Here is a 19,006-nt window from a genome sequence, read left to right as displayed (position 1 = left end):
CTTATAGTTATAATAAGATTGTTATTGGCAAAATATTTAAAGCATCACTATCTTAAAGACGCTCGAAAATAACATGTCCTCAATTATTGCAAGATTAACTAGCACAACATATTGAACAATACGTTGATTCAAGATTGAAGGATAGGCGTGTATTGTATCTTCATCGCGCAGCCCATACTTTTTAACATTCTTTTATTCGAGCGTCACTGCTGAGTCCTTGGAAGACGAAACGCGCGTCTGGCATAAATATAAAATGTCATTCCTGGTTTTTTTCATGAGTTTATTTACATACTGCGTAACGAACGAGTAATTTAAGGTTTATATTTTTTCCAGCAGCTAATACTTTACAAAAACAAGATGGAAAAATCTTATTTTCGATTTATTAGAATGCATTGATGTGTTTTTATGATAGGAACACATATTTTCTATTTGTTCACTAGAAACGGAGGAAAAGACTTGATTTGTTCGGGATCAACATATTAGTCGGTTCTAACATCACACAGTGATAGTCCTGTTAAAAGATTTTAAGATTATAAACCTTTGAAATGCGATTTTATGAAGAGCTGAGCTAATCGAAACAGGCTGATTACTTTAAACTTATTTATTTGATCGTGTCTTGCTGATCTTGTTATCCATTTAAAGTGTCTATCTATAGTTATCAAGATAACAGGTAAAATACAAGATGTTGGTCAAATCGCAATTAAAGAGCTCGACTGACCATTTCTGCCAATTTGACTTATCTGTACAACTTTATCTGTCTATCTTTAATAGTTTTCAAAGTAAGAGAGAGAAAACTTAAAGTGGGTAAAATTTGTTATTTTTTAGGGTGATTTAGGCGAGTATACTTATAAGTTGGCAATTCTTTGCTAATATGTTTGCATATTTACTGTGCTTGTTCAGTAGAATTTGACCTTTCACAATAGCAATTGCTCAAATAGTTTACCAATTTGTAGTTTGAATTTATCTCCTATAACTGTAAACTGGATTTCTTTTTAACAGATTGTTTCGGTGGAGGGTTTGTAGTATGAAGTGAGTGCAGTGAAATAAAAATTAATACCTACCATCCAACTACATATAGTTACTGTCTATGTAAAAAAAAAACAAACACACTAGTATCTAACTAAAATGTTTTGTTTATCTAAAAGTGGTGTTTAAATGCTCGCCCTTTTGAAATGTGTGTGTTGTTTCATTTTTTCTTATACACAAATCCCTATTTTAAATACTCGGGTCAACATATGGTATTGTTGCTTGCCTATTTTTTTTTATTTCATTGTGCTGTTTATTTGTCTGATTGCTATTATAGCTCTTACATCAAAATATCTTCAAAAAAAAGTTTGAGAACAAAACTTTGGAAATCATGGTTTAATCAGTTTCATTTTTACTTCAAACACGTGTTCAGCATTATATAATGTACAACAAAAATACAATACAAGGTACACAAATTGAACGTATCAAACAATTTAGACTCATTAATGGCGTTTTAACAAACATGACAGTAAATGTACAAACATTAGAATATTTCAGCCTTGTAGTCAGCACTCCGGTGTTGACATGAATATAAATTGTGCGGTCATTTTTTTTTAATTATTATTATTCCCTGTTTGTGTTAAGTAGACTGATTTGTTTAGAAATACTAAGGATTTTTGTATCCTAGGCATATATTACCTTAGCCGTCTTTGGGCCATTTTTTGAAATTTTGGATCCCCAATGCTCTTCATCTTAAGTTTTTACTTGTTTGGCTTTATAACTATTTTGATCCTCATCTCAGCGTCACTGAAGAGTCTTTGTAGACGAGACGTGCGTCTGTCGTATTGTCCCCGAGGGTATCGCCAGCCCAGTAGTCAGCACTTTGGTGTTGACATGAATATCAATTATAGGGTCATTTTTTTTTTTAAACTTCCTGTTTACTTAAGTATATAGTTTTAAAATACTAAGGATTTTCATATCCAAGGCATAGATAATCTTATCCGTATTTGGCACATTTTTTTAAAATTTTGAATCCCGAATGCTCTTACACTTTGTACGTGTTTGGCTTTATAACTATCTTGATCTGAACGTCAGTGATGAGTCTTTGTAGACGAAACGCGCGTCTGGTGTATAAAGTTATAAGCCTGGTACCTTTGATAATTATCATGATTAACGTCAAAATTCTATATATATATATATATATATATAAAAAGAAAATGTGGTATGATTGCCAATGAGACAACTCTCCATAATAGATTAAAATGACACAGAAATTTACAACTATAGGTCACCGTACGGCCTTCAACAATGAGCAAAGCCAATACCGCATAGTCAGCTATAAAACGTCCCAAAATGACAATGTGAAACAATTCAAACGAGAAAACTAACGCCTAAACTATGTACAAAAAATGAACGGAAAACAAATATGTAACACATAAACAAACAACCATATAATTACAGGCTCCTGACTTGGGACAGGCACAAACATACATAATGTGTTATGTTTTTATTTTCTAAAATAATAAATATTAATAAAATAATGTATTGCTTACTTAAAAAACAACTTATAGAGTACATAAAAAAAATCAGATACATTGTTTCAGCTTCAAAAATATAGGATGAAAAAAAATATCGATTCATGTATAAATTAGCACAGTGCATGAATATGCGTTTATTCGAAGCGTGAATATTTACAAAACATGTTGCGACATTTTCAATTTACTCTGAGATTGTTGAATAATGGCCTTCGCTTGTTTCTTGTACATTTGAATGAACAGGATATCCTGCTGTACCAATGTGTTGAAATTGATCTATATTTTGTTGGACAGAACATTGACATCCTGAAGCAGTGTTTTCATATAATGGCTCCTCATAATATTGGCCTGTAGTTGTCTCAGATATTTGATGTGATATTTCATTATAGTTGTTTACATCTTGTCGTGGTGTCAAAGATGTGAAATCATCTTCGCTAGCCAAGGGTTACGATCCACTCTCGTTCTCTTCACCCTTGGCAGATTGAGCCAACATTTGTGAAAGTAATGTTGCGCCATCTATCGGAAGATTAAAGTCACGCCCATTCCGAATACATTATTCTTGACCAATGGTAGCACTTGAACTTGTCAATTTGGAGGTAAAAACACGGTAGCGTCTAGAACCTACACGCTTGATAAAGCCGGAAACGAAAATATATGTCAACATTCATGCTTTTGTGCATGAAACATACACAGGAACTTCTTCTTTTTGATTAAAAACATTCAAGTTGTCACTAAATATAGTCGTATGATTATAGAATGTAAAGACTTGTTGCACAATAAACACGTGGCAATTGTTTACAAACACTTTCTACATTTACACGTGATCATGTTATAGGCGCTTTTTGATTGGATGCAGCGAGTTTCGACTGCAACCAATAAAAATCCTTACCTTGTGTCTCCGAAATTTTATCTTAATCCGCCAAGGGTGAAGAGAACGGGAGTGGATCGTAACCCTTGGCTAGCGAAGATGATGTGAAATAAGCTTTCATCAATTTTCTTCTTTGTACAAAGATACTGAAACAAAAAGACTATATGTGTATTGGTGCAAACGAAACCCATCGACAACTCAAATGCTTATGATGAATTTGAGCAGGGAATGATGGAAAAATATTTAGCCAAAACTGAGCAGTTACATTGTTTCAATGAAGGTATGAATAAAGAAAGCAGAAGTATATTGCTGTGCAATAGTCTATTCATCAATCGATTAAGCAAAAAAAGATCCGGGTTTCGAAGTAAAACCGAGAGGCACACACAAGTATTAGATGAAAACAACAGAATAACAGAAATACTGAACTGCAAATAAACAAACGCCAATATAGTTCTTTGCATTTTCTCACTCCTGTCTCGGAGAAATTGATTTTTCAATGAAAAAATAATTACCGTTTCCGAAAAAATCTTGGGAGCATGCCGCTCCAAAATCAGTTTTTCCTTATCTTATAATTTTTACCTTTCATACAAAACCAGCATACAGGCACGGCTGGTAATCTACACACGCAGAACATTTGGTTATGCAATGAAAACCGTGAGCGGATTTTTTGGTTGTGCTTGAGTGGAGTAATTGTCACGCTTCAAAAGGTAAGCACATTTCAAAATTGCAATTTTCTTATTCAACTGATCAAAATATTGAAAATCGGAGAATGCTATGCTGTGTTAACGAAGAGATACATGTATCATTTACTGTTGTACATGGAGTTGAGCTCCTACAAAATCAGTTGTCCCACGAGAAATTGCCTAAAAAAGTGACATTTGAATTTTGAAATGGTTCTATTAACAGACCTACAAGTTCAAATTTACTTCTTTTTTTCTGAGGACAGACCGAAAACGATGTTGTCGATTGCTGGGATGGAAATGAAATTATGCTGCTGTCCAAGTTTACTCAACAAACACTTTTTTATCCTTTTCCATAAATTTTGCTAAAATGAAATATATAAAAACTCACTAAAGCTTAAAACTTTTAAATCCTCTTATTTGTTGTTTTAAGACCACCTTTCTATATAATATCAAAAATAGCCCACTATCCCCCTTCAATTGGATAAGGCCCTCCAGGTTATTCAGCGATGCATAAATGGATAACTTTTTAACTTACATGACCAAGAGAACAATAATTGTGGTTGCAAAGAATGCAGCTCCTCCAACAAGAATTCTGATATACAAATCTACAATGAAACATAAGTTTTAAAGGGGCATTAGCTACGAGATATATAAAAAATCTAAAGTATTCAATTTTGTCAAATTAAGCTAATAAACATTGATAATGAATTATTCACTTGCAAGTGAATAATTCTACCTCATTTAATCCGTATTCATATGAACTACAATTCAATCCCGTAGATAGAGAAAGAATAACGCATGCATTGTCCGTGTACGGTTGTCTAAAGGAAAATAATGTCAACATTGAAAGTGAAACAAAGGTAAATAATTTGATTGATTGATTGATTGATTCGAAAAAAATCATTTTTATACAGGTAAAAACGACGATAAACATATTTTTTTAATCTATAATAGAAAATTTAACAGATCTATAATAATCCAATTGCACCAGTTGTTTAATCTATTTATATTTATGTATATGGTCCTAGAATGTCAACTCGATAGTAAATTAGATTGCGTCTTGGATAAAAACGAAGCATGTCCTGAAAATTGTTTATTTTATAGATACTTTTGATAATTTAGAAAAATGTTTTACATCGTTATAAATAAAATATGAACATTTGAGTCAAATCGGTGAACATGAATTTGGCAGCTAGTGCCCCTTTAATACAATGATACACACATCTGCAATCATACACTAATCTGCAAACTAAAATGCTCATGTGTTTAAATGTGTTTACGCAACGAATAAGTTAGTGTAACGGACACGCGTTCACATGCTTTTATCCAGCCTTCGAATAGATATGCAATTGTTAGCAATAAGTGTTCGGTGATTAATGATGTACAAGAAAAACGATCCTTTCAAAAGTTTTCGTTTGATTTGTTATAAAATCAAGAATGGAAACGGGGAATATGTCAAAGGAACAACATGTAAGATAAGGTAAGACTATACTTCATAAATATGTAAAATCTCAAGTACCAGCTTATCCAACCATATATGTACTTCCAGTTTTTAACCTTAAGAGCGTATTCTACATTCACATACGTACAGTGGAGATCACTTCTAACCTCTCATTAGAACTGTCAGGAGAACTGTCATAGAACTGTTCTAACCTGTCCTAGAACAGTTCTACCTAGAACAGTTCTACCCTAGAACTGTTCTAAGTAGAACTGTCAGAATCAGTTCTAGGTAGAACTGACCAAATCAGTTCTAGGTAGAACTGTCAGGATCAGTTCTAGGGTAGAACTGTCTAAATCAGTTCTAGGTAGAACTGTCCAAATCAGTTCTAACCGTAGAACTGTCAGCAGAACTGACTAAATAAGTCAGGACTGTAGAACAGTTCTAAACTGACGTCACTGCAGTAAGGGCACTTTAGAATTTAGAAGAAATAAATCACTTCCAATTACTTTGCTATATAATAGCAGATTTCCTATATTTCTTTCTGATCATACGTTACATGTACAAATATCGAAGTGAATAGGAGGTTATCCAACTCATCGGAGAAATATTTTTATAAGATTGCATAGGAAACATCATTGTTTACGTTTCTTCGCTCCCCGTTTTTAACAGTCTCTTCATACTGTCATAATATATCTCTGCATTTAATTCATGGAATTTTAATCGTAATTTACCTTGTTTGCCTTGGATTTACATTCATTTAAGATTCTGTTTTGACAAATGTTCATACGAAAACTGTACAGTGGATGAATTGTGTGATATTAATGATAAAAGTGTTGTATTATAAATAACGTAAAAAAACTATATACATTTGCACCATCTCGTCAATTTAGCCAGACTTATCCATAACGATTATAAATGATATCTGGGAGTCTGAAACTCAGAAAAATATACTCATCTGAACATGAATGAAGCATTTGCCACTGGACGTTCGGCTACAAACAAAATCATGCATTTTTCTTTGCCTTCTTCCATTTGTCTTCAAATTATATTAACAGTATACTATTCCAAGAAGAGAACTTCCCATACATGTACTTTTTATTTTAAAATAAAGTATATGAATCAGTCATGTGAGTGTTGGATGATGCCGTAAAATAGTTTTGTTTAAAAAAAAAACCATCGACTTAAAAAGTCACTTTAGTGATGGTTCATTATTATGGATACAGAGAGAAAATAAGGGTACGCTAAATTTTTAGATATGGTATAAATACACCTTACCGCTATTTGTCTGCCATTACTGGATATCGCACAGGTTCCCGTAAAAATTTGACATCATAAAACAAAATATCTGACGCCACAATGGAAAAGTGATTTTTGTATGCTTCAAAAGTTCAAGAGGCCGGGTCAGCCAGGATTAGCAATATAGGTGTATTATGTTCCAAAGTTGGTGTCATTTTTATCATACGATCCGTCCTGACAGAAATATTATTGGTTTACAATGAGGCCATATATATTTACATGATAAGTGTAAATAAGTTCAGTTTTGGTTGAAAGGTCAAATAATTTTGTTAAAACGACTCAGTCTGATACATGTATATCGAAACTACTGAAATTTGTTTACAATTCAATATTTTGAATAAAAAGAGGACTTGCAGAAAATTGCTGGTACTCTTAATTGATGTGAAAATTTTTTTTTAGTCAATGTGTTACAATCATGTGACAATATTGCTGTCATTTGAATTATACAATCCATCGTGATATGTAACAAAATGTATAAGTGATTTACTATGCGGCTATATTTATATATATATATATATATATTAAGATTTACATTATAAAGTGTAAATATGGTCAGTTTTGGTTGATGCTGTCACATATGGTCAGTTTTGGTTGATGCGGTCAAATATGGTCAGTTTTCATGGTTTTGGTTGATGCGGACAAATAATTTTGTTATATCCATGAGTCAGTCTGAGATGTCAAAACTACTGAAATTAGTTTATGGTTCAAAATTTTGATTAAAAAGAGGACATGCTGGCACTTTAAACTGATGGGAGCATAATTTTGTTTTCCAATGTTGCTTTCCTTTATCATGTTTATATTGAACAATCCATCCTGATATAAAAATATAAGCATGCGCAATATAAAATTCTACTCGGAACAATATTCCCCAATATTCATGCAATAACCCTATAATATAGATCATTTGTATTATAATGATTATACACTCCATCCTTACATAAAAATATTACAGATTTACTTTGCGACTATAAGAGTTGTATAAAAAAGAGCAAATATGGTCAGTTTTGGTTGATGCGGTCAAATATGGTCAGTTTTCATGGTTTTGGTTGATGTGGACAAATAATTTTGTTATATCCATGAGTCAGTCTGAGATATCAAAACTACTGAAATTAGTTTATGGTTCAAAATTTTGATTAAAAAGAGGACATGCTGGCGCTTTAAACTGATGCGAGCATAATTTTGTTTTCCAATGTTGCTTTCCTTTATCATGTTTTATATTGAAAAATCCATCCTGATATCAAAAATATAAGCATGCGCAATATAAAATTCTACTCGGAACAATATTCCCCAATATTCATGCAATAACCCTATAATATAGATCATTTGTATTATAATGATTATACACTCCATCCTTACATAAAAATATTACAGATTTACTATGCGACTATAAGAGTTGTATAAAAAAGAGCAAATATGGTCAGTTTTGGTTGATGTGGTCAAATATGGTCAGTATTGGTTGATGCTGTCAAATATGGTCAGTTTTGATTGATACAGACAAATAATTTTGTAACATGAGTCAGTCTGAGGTATGAAAACTACTGATATTTGTTTCTGGTGCGATATTTTGAATAAAAATAGGAAATGCTGGCACCCTCAATTAATGCGAAAAAAAAATTTGTGGTCATTGATTTCCAATATTGCAGTTATTTATATACCACAGTCCCTCTCGAACTAAAATTATAACTGAATTGCTGTGCAGCTATATAGATTTACATAATAAAAAGCAAATATGGTAAGTTTTGGTTGATGCAGTCAAAAGATTTTATTACACAACTCAGTCTGAAGTATAAAAACTACTGATATTTGTTTATGATTCAATATTTTGAATAAAACAAGAACATGCTCATTGGAGGATCAAGGGAAGTGGGTCCAGGGGTTTGAATCCCACTTTTTTTTTTAACATCAATGCATATGAATGGGAGCATATAGTTCGATCCCAGCCTGGATCTAGCTGCCCCTGCATGCTGGCACTATAAATTGATGTGAACAATTACATTTTTTTTCCAAAATTGCTGTCACTTGTATATACAGTCCCTCTAGACCTAAAATTAAAACTGAAGTACTGTGCAGCTATATAGATTTGCAGAAAGAAAAAGCAAATAAAGGCAGTTTAGATTGATGCGGTCAAAAGATTTTTGTTAAACAGGTCGTCTGAGGTATGAAAACTACTTGTAAACAGATATTATATTGGTTATTGAGGTCCGATCAATTTGTTATGTGATAATGAGCCATCCTGACTCCCGGAATAACAAATGTAAAACAATTCAAATAATAATCCCCCCCTTATACTAACGGCCTAATTTATGTACAAAAATTGAGAGAAAAACAAAAATTGATGTAACACATCAACAAAGAAAATCACTGAATTACATGCTCCTGACTTGGAACAGGCACATACATGCAGAATATGGCGGGGTTAACAGGTTAAACATGTTCTCTAAGGCAGCAACCATTTGATTTTCCGGGGGGGGGGGGGGGGGGGGGGGTATGGGTTTTTTTTCTGTACAAACTTTTTTTTTCGACTTCGGCGAAGAACAATCTATTTTTTTAGCGACAAACCGAAAACAATTTTTTTTTTACAATTTTAGCATTACATATAGTGGCAGCTGGCAGCTGAGGATGAAACAAACAATTTTTTTTTCTCAGGGTCCAAAACAAATTATTTTTTTCACCAAAAACTGGAAACAAACTTTTTTTCCAAAAAAAAACATTGCCCCCCCCCCCCCCCCCCCCCGAAAATCAAATGGTTGCTGCCTAAGTCTTGCCGATTATAAATCTGAAATAAAATCGGCAAAGAATTTATTTAAATCAATTTTAGCCGCAGAATTTATAAATCAATTTTAGCCGTACTACGTAGAATTTATAAATCAATTCTGGCCGTAAAATTCATAAAAATCAATTTTAGCCGTAGAATTTATAAATCAATTTTAGCCCTACAATTTATAAATCAATTTTAGCCGTAGAATTTATAAATCAATTCTGGCCGTAGAATTTATAAAAATCAATACTAGCCGTAGAATTAGAAATCAATTCTAACCGTAGAACTGTTCTAGAAGTAGAACTGACCAAATATCTGGTCAGTTCTAGCTAGAACAGTTCTAACCTAGAACTGACTAAAAGGTGTCAGGCTGACAGTTCTACGTACTGTTCTAGAACAGTTCTCCTGACAGATTTAATGAGAGGTTAGAAGTGATCTCCACTGTAACAGTAACCGTCTCCTTGACGTATTAAAATATTTAATAAATTGACAGAAACTTTACGTTTTTGTTGCATTGTATTAAACCAGGCTAAAATAGTTAAATAATCTTTGTTAGCACGCTCATATACCCCTTGCCCTAACATTGTCACGACACAAACAAAATCTCACCAGATTCCTAGGTGGAAAGACTCATACATGTTTTCGAAACTCTACAAAAATCAACTGATAAAAATGTTATTGTTGATATGCAGATTTACATATTTTGTCGTCATTAACTACAAAGTTTCGCGAAATTCTGTTGTGTGGTTTCAGAGGAGGTGCAACGACAAACTGCTGTGGTAGTATATTACGGTTAAGGGCATAACTCCTAGAAAAAAATGAATCCTTATGTTTTGTCGATATGCACATCTACATATTATGTCCTTATTATCTACACAGTTTCGTGAAACTATGTAGTGCGGTTTCAGAGGATTTGCGATGACAAGATCAGGACTGATGGATTGACTTACGGACGAACGGTTCCAAAACATTTTACCTTCCTCAACTTTGTCGCGTGGATTATAATTAAGTGTTTACTCTCTTATTCTTGTTATGCGATACTATAGGTTGATGTGTGCTATATTTTTCGGATTTAAAAAAAAGTCATACCAAATTCATTATTCGCTATACCAAGTCTGTATACATCCGAGGTGTTTGGTGCAGTGGTCGCAATTTGTCTACCGAAAATTGTTTCCGTTGTGTCTCCAAATAACCGATAACCACGATTCAAAAATACTTGAGAAGTCATATGACCTACAAACATTAAGAGATTATGTTATATTAAGATATTATGTCATAATTCTAAATTATATATTGCAGTTTAAGGGTACCAATGATAAAGCAAGTTTAACGATCCAGAAAATGTGAAAAGCGTGAGATTATATATTCAATAATTATCAATCAAAATTATAGATTAATTTACTTATATTTTTTTTTCATATATCTTTTTGAAAAATTACATATAAGATTGAAAATATTTGTCAAAAGACTTTTGTAAAAGAGGGATAAAAGATACCAAAGGGACAGTCAAACTCATAAATCCAAAACAAACTGACAACGCCATGGCTAAAAATGAAAAAGACAAACAAACAACAGCACACACGACACAACATAGAAAACTAAAGAATAAACAACACGAACCCCACCAAAAAACTAGGGGTGCTCTCAGGTGCTCCAGAAGGGTAAGCAGATCCTGCTCCACATGCGGCACCCGTCGTGTTGCTAAAGTGATAACAAATGCGGTAAATAGTATAATTCGGTAGGTCACATTCATGAAAGGGAAGGGGATTGTAGTCACGACGTAAGGAACATATCCGATATCATTTGTGAAACGGTTATTCCATAACGGTCAACCAACTCGTGATGTAATTATATATCTAGCATTTACGAAAGGGAAATTTACGTTTTGTAAAAGCTCTCATGTAACGCATTTGCCAAATATTAAATGACACGTTCACATAATGGTTTAATAATAATAGTAATATGACACAACAACAAGTACAGCCGAGGTCAATGCAGTCATAATATCTAAAGAGTAGGTTTTCTTTATACAATTTGAAATTAATACATTTATGTACATATGGTTATATATTAAAGTCATAAGAAACCTCAAAACAAAACAAATAATGCACATGTTTTTTTATAACTCAATGGATAGTTTTCATTATAAAACTTATGTACATATACTTTTTTTCTGAAGAAAATTCTTTAATTTATTCATATTTAGAAGAAGTTTACTTTATTTTAATTGCTTCCTTCGAGGAAGCAATTACCCCGACATATTTTCCGTATGCAAAGTGACCTCAGTGTGACCCATCTCGTAAAAATCCGGTGATCACAATACGCATGGATGTCCTTAAAATAAACTATAATTATCTGAATTTACATGTTAAATATGTGCTCTATTTCCGTGCTTATGTTGTCGATTGTTGACAAACAGGTGACAATCGTTAAACTTCGGCTTCAAAACGCGAACTTTAATTACCTGCCATATTTTCACAACAACACTGACCGATTTAAAAAAAAAATTGACGATTATACGAAATTTACACGAAAAAAATGATAAATTCGTGCACAGAAGACTAAGTTTATGATGTTTGTATGCATTGGTTCAAGAATTGGAAGAACATTATTTTTCACCGGTCACTCGTTTTCACTTTGAGTGTTTTTTTAATTTTTGAAGCTTTTGATTTTAACCATCATACTATGAATATGTCCTTAGAACTGTACTGTATATTGATTTTAACATGGTTCAACATTCAATGTATATGGCCAATTGTGCTTGTTTTATACACAATTATTCATAAAAACTGGTGGTCCACAAGGTTAGTGATTTCTATTGTTCATATTATACAATTATAATGTACCTCTTATATGGAGAAAAGTCCCTGTTGAATTTGTAGATAATTTATCTTTGCATAGAAATGTAATGCCATATATATTTGCATTAAATGTGAACCACAAAACATATGTTGATGTTAGTGAAAACTGGTGAAAATTGTTTGGCTCTGAAATCAAGAATCAAGACAAAGACTTGGTTCTACTGATGGAAATGCTGATGCCTTTAATTTATGTGAACGATAAGAAATATATAACATTGATTGATATATTCAATTGCCTAACGTCCAGTATGAATATATCAGACATTGTATACAATATTCAATAGAATCAACATTATTGCAAAACAATACGAAAAAGTTCTTAAATTCATCAGTTGTTTGATAACTGTAAGGAATATATGAAGTGTAGTAAGAGTGGATAGCCTTATTCTTATAAATTGAATCCACTTTAAATTTCCTAAACGATTCAATTTAGATTTAAAGGTGTTCTTGTCACCTTCGCATCAGATTCAGATAAATACTCTTGACTTTGTCATTTTGTAATTCTGAGCAATGCTACAAAGTACTCAATTGTATTCCAAACATGCAAATATGAGTTCGAGATATTTGAGTTTTCTACAAAAGTTAATGAGACATTTTTAATTGTTTGTACATCCATATCAGTCAGTCTTGGTAGATCTTTTTTCATTACTTTCAACGGAGCTGCGGCCTGTTCGATCAACGAACTATAATGTTATATTATGCAGATGAAAGAATCTGTGATCCATCAAAGAATCCCGTGTAAAGGACAAGTAGCATATTATAAGAAAAGAACCGCCAATCAGGCAATTCTAATATATGAAACAGATGAACAATCAATAATAATTAAACCACATGACCCCACCTTGCAATTTGTTTCAATAATAATTTCTTTATTATTGGGATTCAAACTTGAAATAAAGACTTACTTGAGAAGTGTTTATACTTGCATAAAACAGGCAAGCGATCTGAACAAGGTCGGAACTGGTAGGTCAGTGAAAGAGAATTATAGGTCTTCACCATGGCAACACACGGTTCATTTTCTGTTTTAGTAAAAACAAAATCATTATCATATCATATTTACAGATTACTTAATTTTGTATATTTGTCAGGGCTTATGACTGCATGTATCTTCAACTCAGGGTTTGCGTTTCGCTTCGTTTTGTTTGCCCTTTCTTTCTTTCGATTTAAAGCACAATCAAAACTTTGGTTTTCAATTTTTGGTTTGTAATATCGAGGTTTTGCATCGCTTTTGTATACCGTATAAATTTGTTCGTTGTTAAAGGTCGAACAGTGGCAAATTTTGTCAGCATCCTAGCCCTTTGTTCTCTTCTGATACGTTTTCTCATTGGCAATCATACCAAACCTATGATCAATGCGTTTTCGACTTACTTATGAATTTGAATATCCCGTTGGGATCTTCCGCCTCTCTTTATAATTTGTAATGGCACAAAAGTTGCAGTATTAATTGTTTACACTTTATATACGCCGCTAGATTAAAACTGACGAGAAAAGGTAACACACTGCCAGCGAAAGCTCTTTTTGTTGGGTTGATGTTTAGACGAGTTGTATATACATTATGTACACAGCCATGTACCACCATCATTGATGGCGATCCGATGGATACATCTGTTGTAGAGTTGTCACTGACTCAGACGTACTTATAATATAATTATTTTCTGTGACTGTATATTACATTAATTTGTAGGATCCTTTACTATAGATAATTTAGCTGATTTGTAACAATAACATCTTCATGCCATATATATCATGTACTGTAGTACGCCGCTAGATTAAAACTGACGAGGAAAGGTAACACACTGCCAGCGAAAGCTCTTTTTATGAGAGCCCAGGTGGTCTTGTGGTCTAGCGGGACGGCTACAGTGCAGGCGATTTGGTGTCACGATATCACAGAAGCATGGGTTCGAATCCCGGCGAGGGAAGAACCAAAAATTTGCGAAAGCAAATTTACAGATCTAACATTGTTGGGTTGATGTTTAGACGAGTTGTATATATATATATATATATATATGCATGTATTCATATACCCACTGGCTCTGTTCTAAGAATTATGATATAGGGCCTCTGTCGATGTGTCTTAAGTTCTGACGTTGTATTGAATAAGGTACAAAATGTATAATCCATAACTTACCTTCTTCGTATCTGAAGTACGGTAGCCAATAATCCCACTTATATCCAAAATCATCTTCGTTTTTCGAAAGAGATTCGTTATAGCGTAAACATGCATTTATAGCTCTACTCCATGTGGCTTGTCTTATATATTCTACAATATAGTTATCTTTGGATGCAAAGACAATTAACTTCTCTAGAGTATTAACTTGCTACGTATTAGAATGGTTGTTATTGGGAATATATATATATGGAAAACCGTATATTAGTAGTTTATATAATATGAAACATGAATGTTAAAGGTAATTAAACTAATAAACACTTGTTTTTATTCAATAAAAGTAGTTTTTTAATAAATTGTAAGAAAGGTTATTGTGTGTTTTTTTTAGCTTAACAAAAAAGCTGGCAATCAAATGTGATTGTATACTTTAAACATGTACAAAGAAACCCACAGATAAAGTACTAAATAAATGTTGTCAAAAATGTAAGTGAATATGTATGGTACATGTTCAAGTAAGTTTATATTTTAAAAATATTTCTCAAAAAGTATTGATAAACATTGTGCTGAAATACTTGCCTCCTTTACAACAAAACATCTTTCGAGAGTTGCAGTCATTTGTCATTAATGTACCATTTTGTTTGGAAAGACAATGATGTTTATCAGGTTCTCTGTCACCTTTGTGTATCATTTTACTCCTAAAGTCTTGAAACATATGCCATATATTACAATTCAAAAGTGCATCGTGTCTTACTTATGTATTAACTTAAATTCGGAGTTCTTTGAGTAAAAGTGTTGGTAATCGTAATTTAGCACAAACGTCATGCAGGGATAAGGAATTTTCCAGCGAGAAGTTATTATATTTTTCATTTTGCAAATAAAAAAAATAATATTGAAAATTAAGTTCTTCCTTGAAATATGGACTGTGAAGAACTTAACTATTTCATTCCGAAATATCAATGTATGCACCTTTTCCTGAACTCTGACCGTAGTTAAAAGTATCATATATAAATAAAGGCAATTGTAGTATACCGGTTTTCAAAATCATAAATCGATTCAGAAATCCGGGGTATAAACAAAAATTGAAGGAAACACATCAACTAAAAAAAGGTGCTGAAAATGGTTGGTTGAACCAGATGTAGTTGCAAGCAAAACCTCCCGCTTTATGATTATATTGAAAAATATCTATAAAATGGTAATACTACGTACCAGAGAACAGCACAACCACACACAATAAGATTCATTATAGAGAAACGCACAAACAAATAATATAATAGTCGATACAACACGCAAACAGCAGAACAACCGCAAACATATCCTTCAACGAAAGAACCCACAGGATATAGCAAACAGCAATGCGCTTACGTAACTAACATTAAAACTTTTTACAATTATTTACACATTACAAGTCTAAACAATGTTCATGACATTGTTGGTATTCAAAGGCAATTTTATAACATAGGCCCTACAATTAGTATACATAGACAATAACTGTTTAGTGTCTTTAAATATCAGCTGTATTTGTACGAGGCTAGGAAACAAGGTGTATGCGAGCTTTTAGCGGGCTACTACACCTGTTTCGAGCCGAGTACAAATACAGCTGATATTTAAAGACACTAAACAGGTATTGTCTTTATCCTGCAATTAGTTCTGTATATTGTTTGTGTTTTGAAAGACACAAAAACTAACATATTTAGCATTTATTTTCGATTTGTAATCCCTTGAGTCCCGCGTAGTAAAATCCGCAAAATCACACATTACGCTGAAGACGGGTTCGCAAAAAAGAATCTCGAAAGGTCAACAATTATACATCGCTCAAGGTGAATAATTATCTATTTTAACATAACAAATAATTTCAACAGTAAAAACAAATAACAAACCATGTCAAATTTGAAACAGAAGTGTACGAGTTGTCCTACGCTTCAGACTTGACATTCACTAAACATGCATGCTGAAATTGACATGGTTGATTTTGTAACACAATCATACACATTCAAGTTTTGAAATCGACAATTCATTGTCATCGTCATTGGAATGCAACTGGAATACACATTCTGAAGTCACACAGGTTCAAACAATACTCATTCCGGCAGTGGGCGGAGCTTTAAAGCGATATCTGTATAGTATACAGATACAGCATAGCGATATCTGTAGGGCTGTATCTGTATAGTAGGACACCCAATTGCAGGATAAATTGCTACTTGACTTCTTTATTAGTTTCAAGGCTATGTGTGCCTTTCTGTGTTCCAAGACATTTGATTCAAATAAATGATATTAAACGTATCTTAATTTATTTTTAAACACATAGTTCGCACTCTTTCGACATTTCATGCACATTTGTCATCACCACGCAAGCCAATATAAAAGAAGAAGCATACTAGTATGTGTTTCCTAATGATGATTACTTCAGAAATGCATAAGAAAAATATTGTAAAATGTACTGTTGAAGACTGTACTTTGACCTATAATGGTTTTCTATTACAAAATGTGACTTGAATGGAGAGTTGTCTCATTGACACTCATACTACATCTTCTTATATCTATCGTATGGATATCGATAAGCTATTGTTTTTGCTAATAAGCTTTGTCTAAATGACTATTTGTGTTTCTTTGATACATATCACGTGGCTCTGTACTCATACTCCTCCTCAATTGTGTTATTTTTTTCGATTTGAATTTTTGTATTCTTGTCTTTCATATTTGCTTTGTCATTTGTCTATATGCCATTTTTCTGTTCCTTTGATACATTTTCTCGGCTTTTACTTTAGAAGAAATTCACAATAAGCATACAGAAAAGCGGCCACAAGGGCAGGGGAAACTTCTTCCGTAGAATCTGCAGAGGATATACCTAAAATAACTATATACTATATTCTGTTCATATTTTAAACGACAACATTATTTTATTTCTACCTGTGTAACATTTACATAGTGAACAATTTATGTACGTCAATTGCACGATTCTACGTTACAGTTAATGTTAACCTAACTAATCCTTCATGGGTTGATTTAACATAGAAAAAAGCAATGAATGAGGTATTTAAAATTGATATGCCTTTTTTTGCTTCTTTGTTAAATATTTGTTTGTTTGTACTCCTATTTTTGACATTTTTTACCTTTTATGTCTGTTTGTTTTGTTCATGCATTGTTGTCAATATAATAGAAGTTGATGTGAATGTCATACAGGTGAGAAGTTCAGCTACATACATATAAAACCAAGTTCAATCCAACATTTGTTACATAAGAAAATGCCTGTACCAAGTCAGGAATATGTCAGTTGTTATCTAGTCGTTTGGTGTGTTTGTGTCTTTGATTTTGCAATTTGATTTGGGGCTTTTCGTTTTAAATTTTCCTTGGAAGTCAGTATTTTTGGGATTTTACTTTTTACCGTTGAATTATAAATAATAACAACTTATTCATCCTACTTATGTTATGTTGATTTGTATGAATAGTTTAGTAGAAGATAAGAGGATTACTAATAAACGAATGAAAGTCACTTGATAATATCTTATTTTTCTTGGCGTTGTCAGTTTAATTTCGATCTATGATTTTGAATGACCCTCTGGTATCTTTCGTCCTTTTATCTTATTTTAAAAACACGTCTATAATTTAACAGGATTAGATTAATTTAGACAAGTCACCAGTAAGGCGTTGATTGGAAAACCATATATGATAAGTGTGTTTTTGCACAACTTCATGTTAGATTCCAGCGATTTTGAACTGGAAACGTGGTGTGTATTTCAATTGAGTATTGTCTTTTAATTAATAAAGTATGGCATACCTTTTTTAAATCTGAAAATTGGAAGCGTATACCTCGATGTCGAATAAGTTTGATCTACATTTCCTTTTACCGCTGGTTGCCAAACAATACAAACTGGCATCTTCTCTATATATGACTTTAACTCGTAGTTATGAATGCACTTACAGACGTTTTTCTAAATTGACAATGCAGAATACAAGTATTTGAGTTGCACATTACTAAAATAGATAAATACATAAAATAGTCAAATATCCACTAAGAAATAAATTTCAAAAGACATTATATTAAAATATGCCGGTTTTGTATTGATAAAACCATATACCAAGTAATAAATAAAGTGAACAAGAGGCTCAAAGTATCCTTTATTGCATACATAGCATTTTTCATTAAATGTACAGAATGCAACAAGAACATTTTAGTATCGGAAAAATTTTAATGAACGGCAATAACATCCTTTCTTAAAGAAGTTAACTAATCATTCTAGTCAATTTAGTTCATAGAATTTTTTCTGTTTCACTTAAAAATGAAAGGGCGAAGGATACCAGAGTGACAGTCAAACTCATAGATCGGACATAAACTGACAACGCCATGTCTTAAAAAGACAAAAAGACAAATAATAGTACAAAATAAACAACAAAGATAACTAAAAGCTAAGCAACACGAAGACCACCAAAAACTGTGGATGATCTCAGGTGCACCGGAAAGGTCATCAGATTCTGCTCAACATGTGGCACCCG

General features: G+C 32.6%; 1 long non-coding RNA gene across 1 annotated transcript; it reads right to left on the bottom strand.

The window, feature by feature from the left end:
• Positions 1–3,470: 3,470 nt before the first annotated feature.
• LOC143046955 (uncharacterized) lies at positions 3,471–10,774 on the bottom strand. Its single transcript, XR_012969326.1, has 3 exons — positions 10,637–10,774; positions 4,588–4,657; positions 3,471–3,515 (listed from the first exon to the last, which is right to left on the bottom strand). It is a non-coding gene; the product is annotated as an uncharacterized LOC143046955 (long non-coding RNA).
• Positions 10,775–19,006: the final 8,232 nt, after the last annotated feature.

This window comes from Mytilus galloprovincialis, chromosome 9 (assembly GCF_965363235.1).
Source record: "Mytilus galloprovincialis chromosome 9, xbMytGall1.hap1.1, whole genome shotgun sequence".
NCBI classification, from domain to species: domain Eukaryota; kingdom Metazoa; phylum Mollusca; class Bivalvia; order Mytilida; family Mytilidae; genus Mytilus; species Mytilus galloprovincialis.
This window is presented reverse-complemented; position numbering and strand designations above follow the sequence as displayed.